Source organism: Procambarus clarkii, unplaced genomic scaffold (assembly GCF_040958095.1).
Source record: "Procambarus clarkii isolate CNS0578487 unplaced genomic scaffold, FALCON_Pclarkii_2.0 HiC_scaffold_2309, whole genome shotgun sequence".
In the NCBI taxonomy this organism is placed as follows: domain Eukaryota; kingdom Metazoa; phylum Arthropoda; class Malacostraca; order Decapoda; family Cambaridae; genus Procambarus; species Procambarus clarkii.
In genome coordinates this window covers 1-8,515 of record NW_027191315.1, presented here as the reverse complement: position 1 = coordinate 8,515, position 8,515 = coordinate 1, and the positions used below count along the sequence as shown (strand labels likewise).

General features: G+C 54.6%; 3 non-coding genes across 3 annotated transcripts; all 3 read left to right on the top strand.

Annotated features, from left to right (window-relative positions):
- Nucleotides 1-338: 338 nt before the first annotated feature.
- LOC138362665 (small subunit ribosomal RNA) lies at nucleotides 339-2,210 on the top strand. The gene has a single exon (XR_011227859.1). It is a non-coding gene; the product is annotated as a small subunit ribosomal RNA (ribosomal RNA).
- A 644-nt stretch (nucleotides 2,211-2,854) lies between these two features.
- LOC138362664 (5.8S ribosomal RNA) lies at nucleotides 2,855-3,016 on the top strand. The gene has a single exon (XR_011227858.1). It is a non-coding gene; the product is annotated as a 5.8S ribosomal RNA (ribosomal RNA).
- Nucleotides 3,017-4,102: 1,086 nt separating this feature from the next.
- LOC138362666 (large subunit ribosomal RNA) lies at nucleotides 4,103-8,511 on the top strand. The gene has a single exon (XR_011227860.1). It is a non-coding gene; the product is annotated as a large subunit ribosomal RNA (ribosomal RNA).
- Nucleotides 8,512-8,515: the final 4 nt, after the last annotated feature.

The following is an 8,515-nucleotide window of genomic DNA, read 5'->3' as shown; positions in this document are numbered from 1 at the left end:
GACTCGCGTCCCTACCAAAACGAAAAAGACCACCACCACCACCTACTCACTTACTACTGCTCCTCCTCCTGTTTTTCCAGCTTGCCGTGTTGAATGACGACAATGACGAGCAGGAGTAATCTCGGCGGGGTAGTTATGATCGTTCGTCCACGCGGAGTAACTGCTCTCCTCCGCCTCTGTTCGTCTAACGTATCGACATAACGCCATACTGTCGGGCTGCTAGAGAGTCCATAGTGAGATTTAACTTGCAAAGCAGGATTAAAACGCAAAACCGAGGGGAGCGGGGTGTGTGTGTGTGTGTGTGTCTTGTGTACTATATATCAGTAGTACTGTTGAGCTACCTGGTTGATCCTGCCAGTAGTCATATGCTTGTCTCAAAGATTAAGCCATGCATGTGTAAGTACAAGCCGAGTTAAGGCGAAACCGCGAATGGCTCATTAAATCAGCTATGTTTCATTGGATCTGTAAACCCACTTACTTGGATAACTGTGGTAATTCTAGAGCTAATACATGCATCACGTCTCTGACCGCAAGGGAAGAGCGCTTTTATTAGTTCAAAACTGGTCGGGCCTCGGTCCGTTAACCCACCCGTGGTGAATCTGAATAACTTTTTGCTGAGCGCACGGTCTCCGCACCGGCGCCGCATCCTTCAAGTGTCTGCCTTATCAGCTTTCGATTGTAGGTTATGCGCCTACAATGGCTATAACGGGTAACGGGGAATCAGGGTTCGATTCCGGAGAGGGAGCCTGAGAAACGGCTACCACATCTAAGGAAGGCAGCAGGCACGCAAATTACCCACTCCCGGCACGGGGAGGTAGTGACGAAAAATAACGATGCGAGACTCATCCGAGGCCTCGCAATCGGAATGAGTACACTTTAAATCCTTTAACGAGGATCTATTGGAGGGCAAGTCTGGTGCCAGCAGCCGCGGTAATTCCAGCTCCAATAGCGTATATTAAAGTTGTTGCGGTTAAAAAGCTCGTAGTTGGATCTCAGTTCCGGACTGACGGTACACCGCCTGGTGCTTACTGTCACGCTCCGAACAGCTAACTAGCCCCGCCGGCTCGCACGGGGTGCTCTTCATCGAGTGTCCCGAGTGGCCGGCACGTTTACTTTGAAAAAATTAGAGTGCTCAGAGCAGGCTACTTTAATGGCCTGAATGTCTATGCATGGAATAATGGAATAGGACCTCGGTTCTATTTTGTTGGTTTTCGGAACCTGAGGTAATGACTAATAGGAACAGGCGGGGGCATTCGTACTGCGACGCTAGAGGTGAAATTCTTGGACCGTCGCAAGACGAACTACTGCGAAAGCATTTGCCAAGGATGTTTTCATTAATCAAGAACGAAAGTTAGAGGTTCGAAGGCGATCAGATACCGCCCTAGTTCTAACCATAAACGATGCCAACTAGCGATCCGCCGGCGTTATTCCCATGACCCGGCGGGCAGCTTCCGGGAAACCAAAGTCTTTGGGTTCCGGGGGAAGTATGGTTGCAAAGCTGAAACTTAAAGGAATTGACGGAAGGGCACCACCAGGAGTGGAGCCTGCGGCTTAATTTGACTCAACACGGGGAACCTCACCAGGCCCAGACACCGGAAGGATTGACAGATTGAGAGCTCTTTCTCGATTCGGTGGGTGGTGGTGCATGGCCGTTCTTAGTTGGTGGAGCGATTTGTCTGGTTAATTCCGATAACGAACGAGACTCTGGCCTATTAACTAGTCGACGGATCTCCAGCAATTGGTGTCCAGTTCGCAACTTCTTCTTAGAGGGATTAGCGGCAATTCTAGCCGCACGAGATTGAGCAATAACAGGTCTGTGATGCCCTTAGATGTTCTGGGCCGCACGCGCGCTACACTGAAGAGATCAACGTGTTCTCCCCCTCCGAGAGGAGCGGGTAACCCGTTCAATCCCCTTCATGATAGGGATTGGGGCTTGCAATTGTTTCCCATGAACGAGGAATTCCCAGTAAGTGCAAGTCATCAGCTTGCGCTGATTACGTCCCTGCCCTTTGTACACACCGCCCGTCGCTACTACCGATTGAATGATTTAGTGAGGCCTTCGGACTGGCGCTCTTGGATGTTCTACCCCTCGCGTCTCGGCGCAAGGGGTTCTCGCCTCGAGCTGACGGAAAGATGTCCAAACTTGATCATTTAGAGGAAGTAAAAGTCGTAACAAGGTTTCCGTAGGTGAACCTGCGGAAGGATCATTACAGTTTGTGACGCGAGAGCTGCAACCATCGGCTCGTCGTCGTCGTTCGAGTATTCTTCAATGCGAAGAAGGCAAGGGTAGCCTTGGGAGCCGCACCCAATTGCCGTGGGAAAGGAGAAAGCGGATAAACGGCGGGGAGATCAACACCCACTGTGAGACAATAACAGGTCTGTGATGTCGGACTGACATGACATGTCAGTCAGTCCGACCGGCGCAGGTCACAGTCCTAGCGCCGTATACTGCTTTAGAGTCATCTGTTGGGGCTCGCGACACCCGTCACCGACATCTTTCTTCCTTGTCCCCGGTCGCTCAGTGGCTTCCGGCACCCACACCATAGAGAGAAAGCAGCAGGCGAAGACGCTACTGCTCCTCTCGTTGACAGGGCCGGCGCCTGCTACTCTGGCGGCGTCTAGTGCTGGGTTTTCCTTGACACGCTTCCCAGTGGGCCCCTCCCTCCCCGCCTTCACTCTACTGTAAACGTAAATGTACGTGTGCGGCAGAGGAGGAAAAAGGGGAGAGAGAAAAAAAGCATTTTATGTGTCTTCTAACCAAAGTCGGGCTCTTACCAGCCCTATCAAACCCCCCATACATTACGTCCTATGATGGAGTGATAGACGGCCGACAGGCCTTAATAAAAACATATACAACTCTTAACGGTGGATCACTTGGCTCGTGGGTCGATGAAGACCGCAGCTAACTGCGTGTCGGTATGTGAATCGCAAGAATACCAGATACATCGACAAGTCGAACGCACATTGCGGCGGCAGTCCTGATATGTGTACTGTCGCCACTCCTGCGCGAGGGTCGGAATAACATCCATCGGGCGAGTAGCTGTTGCGGCCTCCATATTCTGCTCTTTGGCAGGCTCAACGATGCGCTTTGGCCTGCTCTGGGGAACGACGCCCGCCACTGCCCCCCGAATGAGAAGGCAGGAGGCAAACCGGGAGTCCCCCTAATATTTGACAAACGAGCCCCTAGCACACCTCATCATGCTGTGAAAGAAAGACGCTTTTCGTCCTATTTCTGCAACAGAGGCCTGCCGCCCTTTGAGTGAGAAAACACTCGACGTCTGCTGCGGATCCGATTGTCCCACAGACGTGCAGCAAGCAAAGCCGCCAGTTTCCACCCCTCCGTGGACTGGACGGCACAACACAAGGGTATGGCTAGAGGACCGGGTCGGAAGCGACATGCCATGCGTCGCCGTCCAGAGGTAGTAGTGTGCCAGGGAAATTGAACGCTTGAGGAACCTCCCGCCTATCACACACACTCTCTACGGACCGACTCAACCGGATTTCATTTACTTTGGCCTAGCAGAATTCGAGAGAGAGAAGAAATGGTGCCAATAACGCTCATGAACGAGTAAATTACACCAGTACACAGGTGCATGTATGAGAGAGAGGCGTGTGCGCACAGAAGTAGTGCTATACTACTACTGTTGTTATTATTATTGTTACAATTTCGTTGGCATGTGTGCACCCTAGTGGTAGCCGCTGCCACAGTTGTGGGGCCTATAAGCAACGCTTGCTGAAACCGAAGTGACGGCGTGTCTGGCGCAAGCCGTCAGACGGCCAAATTCGGATTTTCAGTGCGTTGGCTGGGGGACAGTAACAGCCGTGGCATCATCAGCAGCAGCCGCTGTGTTTGTTGCTGGTGTGGTGCGAGGGAGCGACCGCCTGTCGTCATGACGGAGGAGGTGCTGCTCCCGTGCTGTGCTTTGCCCCTCAGCAAAAGGCGTAGCCAGAGTGCTCGCCGACGGGTGGCGTCCTTGATTGATCAAATCAAAATGTGTGTGACTGTGTGTGTGTGTTTTTGCGCCGAGACCGCCCCTCGAGCGATGATCGATGATCAAATAAAATTTTAAACCACCAGCGCACGAAAAAAAAAACCCACCGTCGACCTCGTGTCGGGAGAGACCTACCCGCCAAATTTAAGCATATTAATAAGCGGAGGAAAAGAAACCAACAGGGATTCCCTTAGTAAGGGCGACTGAACGGGGAAGAGCCCAGCGCATAACCTCGTGTCTTAACCGGCACGAGGGGTGTTGCGTTTCGGAGGGTCCGGCACGCCGTCCCATACCGCCTAAGTCAAGCTTGAAAGCGGCCACTACCCATGGAGGGTGACAGGCCCGTGTGGCGGCGCCCGCGAGGGCATAGATGGGGCGGTCGGAAAGGGCCTCTCTGTAGAGTCGGGTTGCTTAATAATGCAGCCCAAAGCAGGTGGTAAACTCCATCTAAGGCTAAATATGACCACGAGACCGATAGAGGACAAGTACCGTGAGGGAAAGTTGAAAAGAACTTTGAAGAGAGAGTTCAAGAGTACGTGAAACCGTTAAGAGCCAAACGGGTGGAACCTCGAAGGTCGAACTGGGGGATTCAGCTCGTCGGCTGTCGGCTGGGTGGGGACGTAACAAAGCGACCCAGGAATACTTGGGCGTGCCTCCACCCACGCCGGCGTCGGCGGGCGTATTTCGCCTCACAGTAGGTCTCGCCGCGACCCGTTGCTTTTGGGGACGTCGAAGGCCCGGACGGATTGGTACCCTACCGGCTGGGGATGCGGCTTCGGCTTCTCCTCTTGTCCGGTGGGCGAAACCGCCGGTGTCCTGGCTGCCCTGCGACGGTCGTAGAGACGAGCCCCTCCCATTCGTGGGGGGCGGCTCTCGCGGCGTGCAAAAGGTCGGTGATCCACCCGACCCGTCTTGAAACACGGACCAAGGAGTCTAACATGTGTGCGAGTCAGTGGGCGCACTAAACCCAGAGGCGTAATGAAAGTGACACGGGTTCGGCTGTCGCCTCGTGTGGCAGCCGGACTCAGGGCCGATCCTCACCGGTTGCCCTCGCCTCTCTCCCGCGTCTCGGTAAGCGGGTGAGCTATTTCCCGGCCGCCTGCGGGGCTCGGGGGGAGGCGGGTGCGATGGTTCCGTAAAAAAGAGCCTGCTGTTGCAGGGGGGCGCAGGACCGGGACTTGCCAGGACGCCGCGAGACTGTCACTTTGCTGTGAGGCTCTAGGGTCGATCAGCGGGTCATGCGTGCAGTCGGCAAGTACCATGAGCAGACATGTTGGGACCCGAAAGATGGTGAACTATGCCTGGCCAGGATGAAGCCAGAGGAAACTCTGGTGGAGGTCCGTAGCGATTCTGACGTGCAAATCGATCGTCGGAGCTGGGTATAGGGGCGAAAGACTAATCGAACCATCTAGTAGCTGGTTCCCTCCGAAGTTTCCCTCAGGATAGCTGGAACTCGTGGATGAATTTCATCCGGTAAAGCGAATGATTAGAGGCCTTGGGACGAAACGTCCTCAACCTATTCTCAAACTTTAAATGGGTGAGATTGCCGAGCTTGCTTGAACGCTGAAGCTTCGGCGACTAATCTGAGTATCTAGTGGGCCATTTTTGGTAAGCAGAACTGGCGCTGTGGATGAACCAAACGTCGAGTTAAGGGGCCTAAATGAATGCTCATTCAGATCCCATCGAAAGGCGTTGGTTGCTATAGACAGCAGGACGGTGGCCATGGAAGTCGGAATCCGCTAAGGAGTGTGTAAACAACTCACCTGCCGAAGCAACTAGCCCTTAAAATGGTATGGCGCTCAAGCATTCTCCCGATACTCGACCGCCGGGGCACTAGCGGCCAGCGACGAAGAGCGCAGGTCTCGAAGCCCCGGCGAGTAGGAGGGTCGCAGTGGTGAGCGCTGAAGGGATCCGGCGTGAGCCGGCTGGAGCCGCCACTGGTGCAGATCTTGGTGGTAGTAGCAAATACTCGAGAGAGACTCCCTTGAAGACCGAAGTGGGGAAGGGTTCCATGTGAACATCAGTTGGACATGGGTTAGTCGCTCCTAAGCCAAGGCTAAGGCTGATTCCCACGCTAGCGGCAACGGCCAATGCGAGCCAGAAATGTTTTTTTTTTTTTTGGTACAAGGACGTGCCGAGTACAATGAGTGAGTTGCCCGGGACAGTGGCGAAAGGGAATACGGTACTTATCCGTAACCAGGACCCGGATACGAAGCAGGTGCAAGCGCCTTCGCCCTCGGGCGTTGGAATGCTGCCCTGTGCAGGACCCGGTAACGGGAACCAGCTCGCGTCCGCCGGCGGTGGTCCGGGAAAGAGTTTCTTTTCTGTTTAAGGCGCCGTGACCTGGAAGCCATTCGCAGAGAGAAAGGGTATTGGTAACACGGTCTGCCGTAGAGCGCCGCGGTTCTTGCGGCGTCCCGCGTGCCACCGCCGGTCCGTGAAACATGCGAGGGAGGTAAACTGGGGCAGCGCGGGTCTCCATGCCGCAACGCCTAGTTTCGGGCCAGTGCGTACCCATATCCGCAGCCGGTCTCCAAGGTAAGCAGCCTCTGGTCGATAGACTAATGTAGGTAAGGGAAGTCGGCAAATTAGATCCGTAACTTCGGGATAAGGATTGGCTCTGAGGATCGGGCCAGTCGGGCCTGTGCAGGAAGCGGGCCTGGGTTCGGGCGCAGGACTGGGCGAGGTGAAGGTCGGGGACGTCCGCTCTGTCGGGCCAGCTGTCCTGAACCGAGCTCGGACCGGCGTATCTCCGTCCCTTCCGTGGAACGCGCTAGGCTGCGTGGGCGTGTTCTCGAGCGGCGCGGCGTGCCCGTCCCCCCTCTATTTGGAGGGGGTGGGTGCAAGGCGTCGTCCCGGTTCACTCCAAACCCACTTCGGCTGGCGCCAGCGATCAACTCAGAACTGGCACGGACCAGGGGAATCCGACTGTCTAATTAAAACAAAGCATGCGATGGTCAGAGATAGATGTTGACGCAATGTGATTTCTGCCCAGTGCTCTGAATGTCAAAGTGAAGAAATTCAAAGAAGCGCGGGTAAACGGCGGGAGTAACTATGACTCTCTTAAGGTAGCAAATGCCTCGTCATCTAATTAGTGACGCGCATGAATGGATTAACGAGATTCCCACTGTCCACTATCTACTATCTAGCGAACCCACAGGCAGGGGAACGGGGCCTGCACTAAACAGCGGGAAAGAGACCCTGTTGAGCTTGACTCTAGTCTGATTTTGTAGAGAGACATCAGAGGTGTAGCATAAGTGGGAGGTCGTTTCGCCTCGCGCGGGCGGCCGTCAATGAAAATACCACTACTCTGATCGTTCTTTTTGCCCCCTTTCTACTTACATCTGTGAGGACGGAATCGGAGTTTCCCCACGTGGGAGTCCTTCCTGTTTCTTCAGCCCTAAGCGGCCGGAAAGGGCGATGACCGACGAGCAGGAGTCGTCCCAGTTTTGGAGCTTTGCAGCCTTCTCCCCTGGCGTATGGGGTTCCGCACCCGCCCCGGCTGGAGGGAACTATCGTCTTCGGGTTGGTTCTTCGTCTCTGGCTGTGGCCTCCTCCGGCCCCAAGCCCGGGCGTTCGCGCCCAGGCCGACGATCCGCTCCGAGGACATTGATCAGGTGGGGAGTTTGAGACCTGGGGCGGAGACATCTGTCAAAGGATAACGCAAGGTGTCACTAACGGCCAGCTCGAGCCGTGGACAGAAACCTCGCCGTAGTAAGCAAAAGAAGGGCAAATGCTGGGCTAGGCTATGATCCTGAGCGGTTTTCACAGTACGAATACGGCACTAGCGAAAAGCAAGGCACTATCGATCCTTTTGACTTTAGGAGTTTTAAGCAAGAGGTGTCGAAAAGTTACCGAAAACAGGGACTGGCTTGTGGCAGGCCCAAGCGTCATAGCGACGTCGCTTTTTGATCCTTCGAATGTCCCCCCCCCGGCTCATTCTTCCTATCAATTGTGCAAGCAGAATTACACCAAGCGTTTATCTGAAGAGTGTTCACCCACCAATAGGGAACGTGAGCTGGGTTCTTAGACCGTCGTGAGACAGGTTAGTTTTACCCTACTGTTAAAATGTGTCGTTGCGACAGCAGTCGCTCAGTACGAGAGGAACGGCAGGTCCGGACAAATGGTTCGTTCTTGGTCGATCGGCCAGTGGAGCGAGGCTACGTCCGTGGATTATGCCTGAAAGCCTCTAAGGCAGAATCCCGGCTGGAGAAGCAAAGATATCGTGTACGGCTGGCATTGGAATGGTCAAAGACCGGAGTCTAAAGGAGAGACACCCGTGCCGTTCCGGACTTCCGTCTCTCTCTCTCTCTCGGGAGGAGGGAGGCGAGGCGAGGGGCGGTGCGTGGAATGGACCCATGTAAGGGGAACCCGGGGAGTCGCGCCAAACAGTGCGGGCGCCTCCATCCCAAATATGGAAATATCTAATGCTAATGTGCTGTACCGAATCGTTCGTAGACGACTTACGTACCGGTCAGGGTGTTGTAGGTGGCAGAGCAGCATCCTCACTGCGATCCACTAAG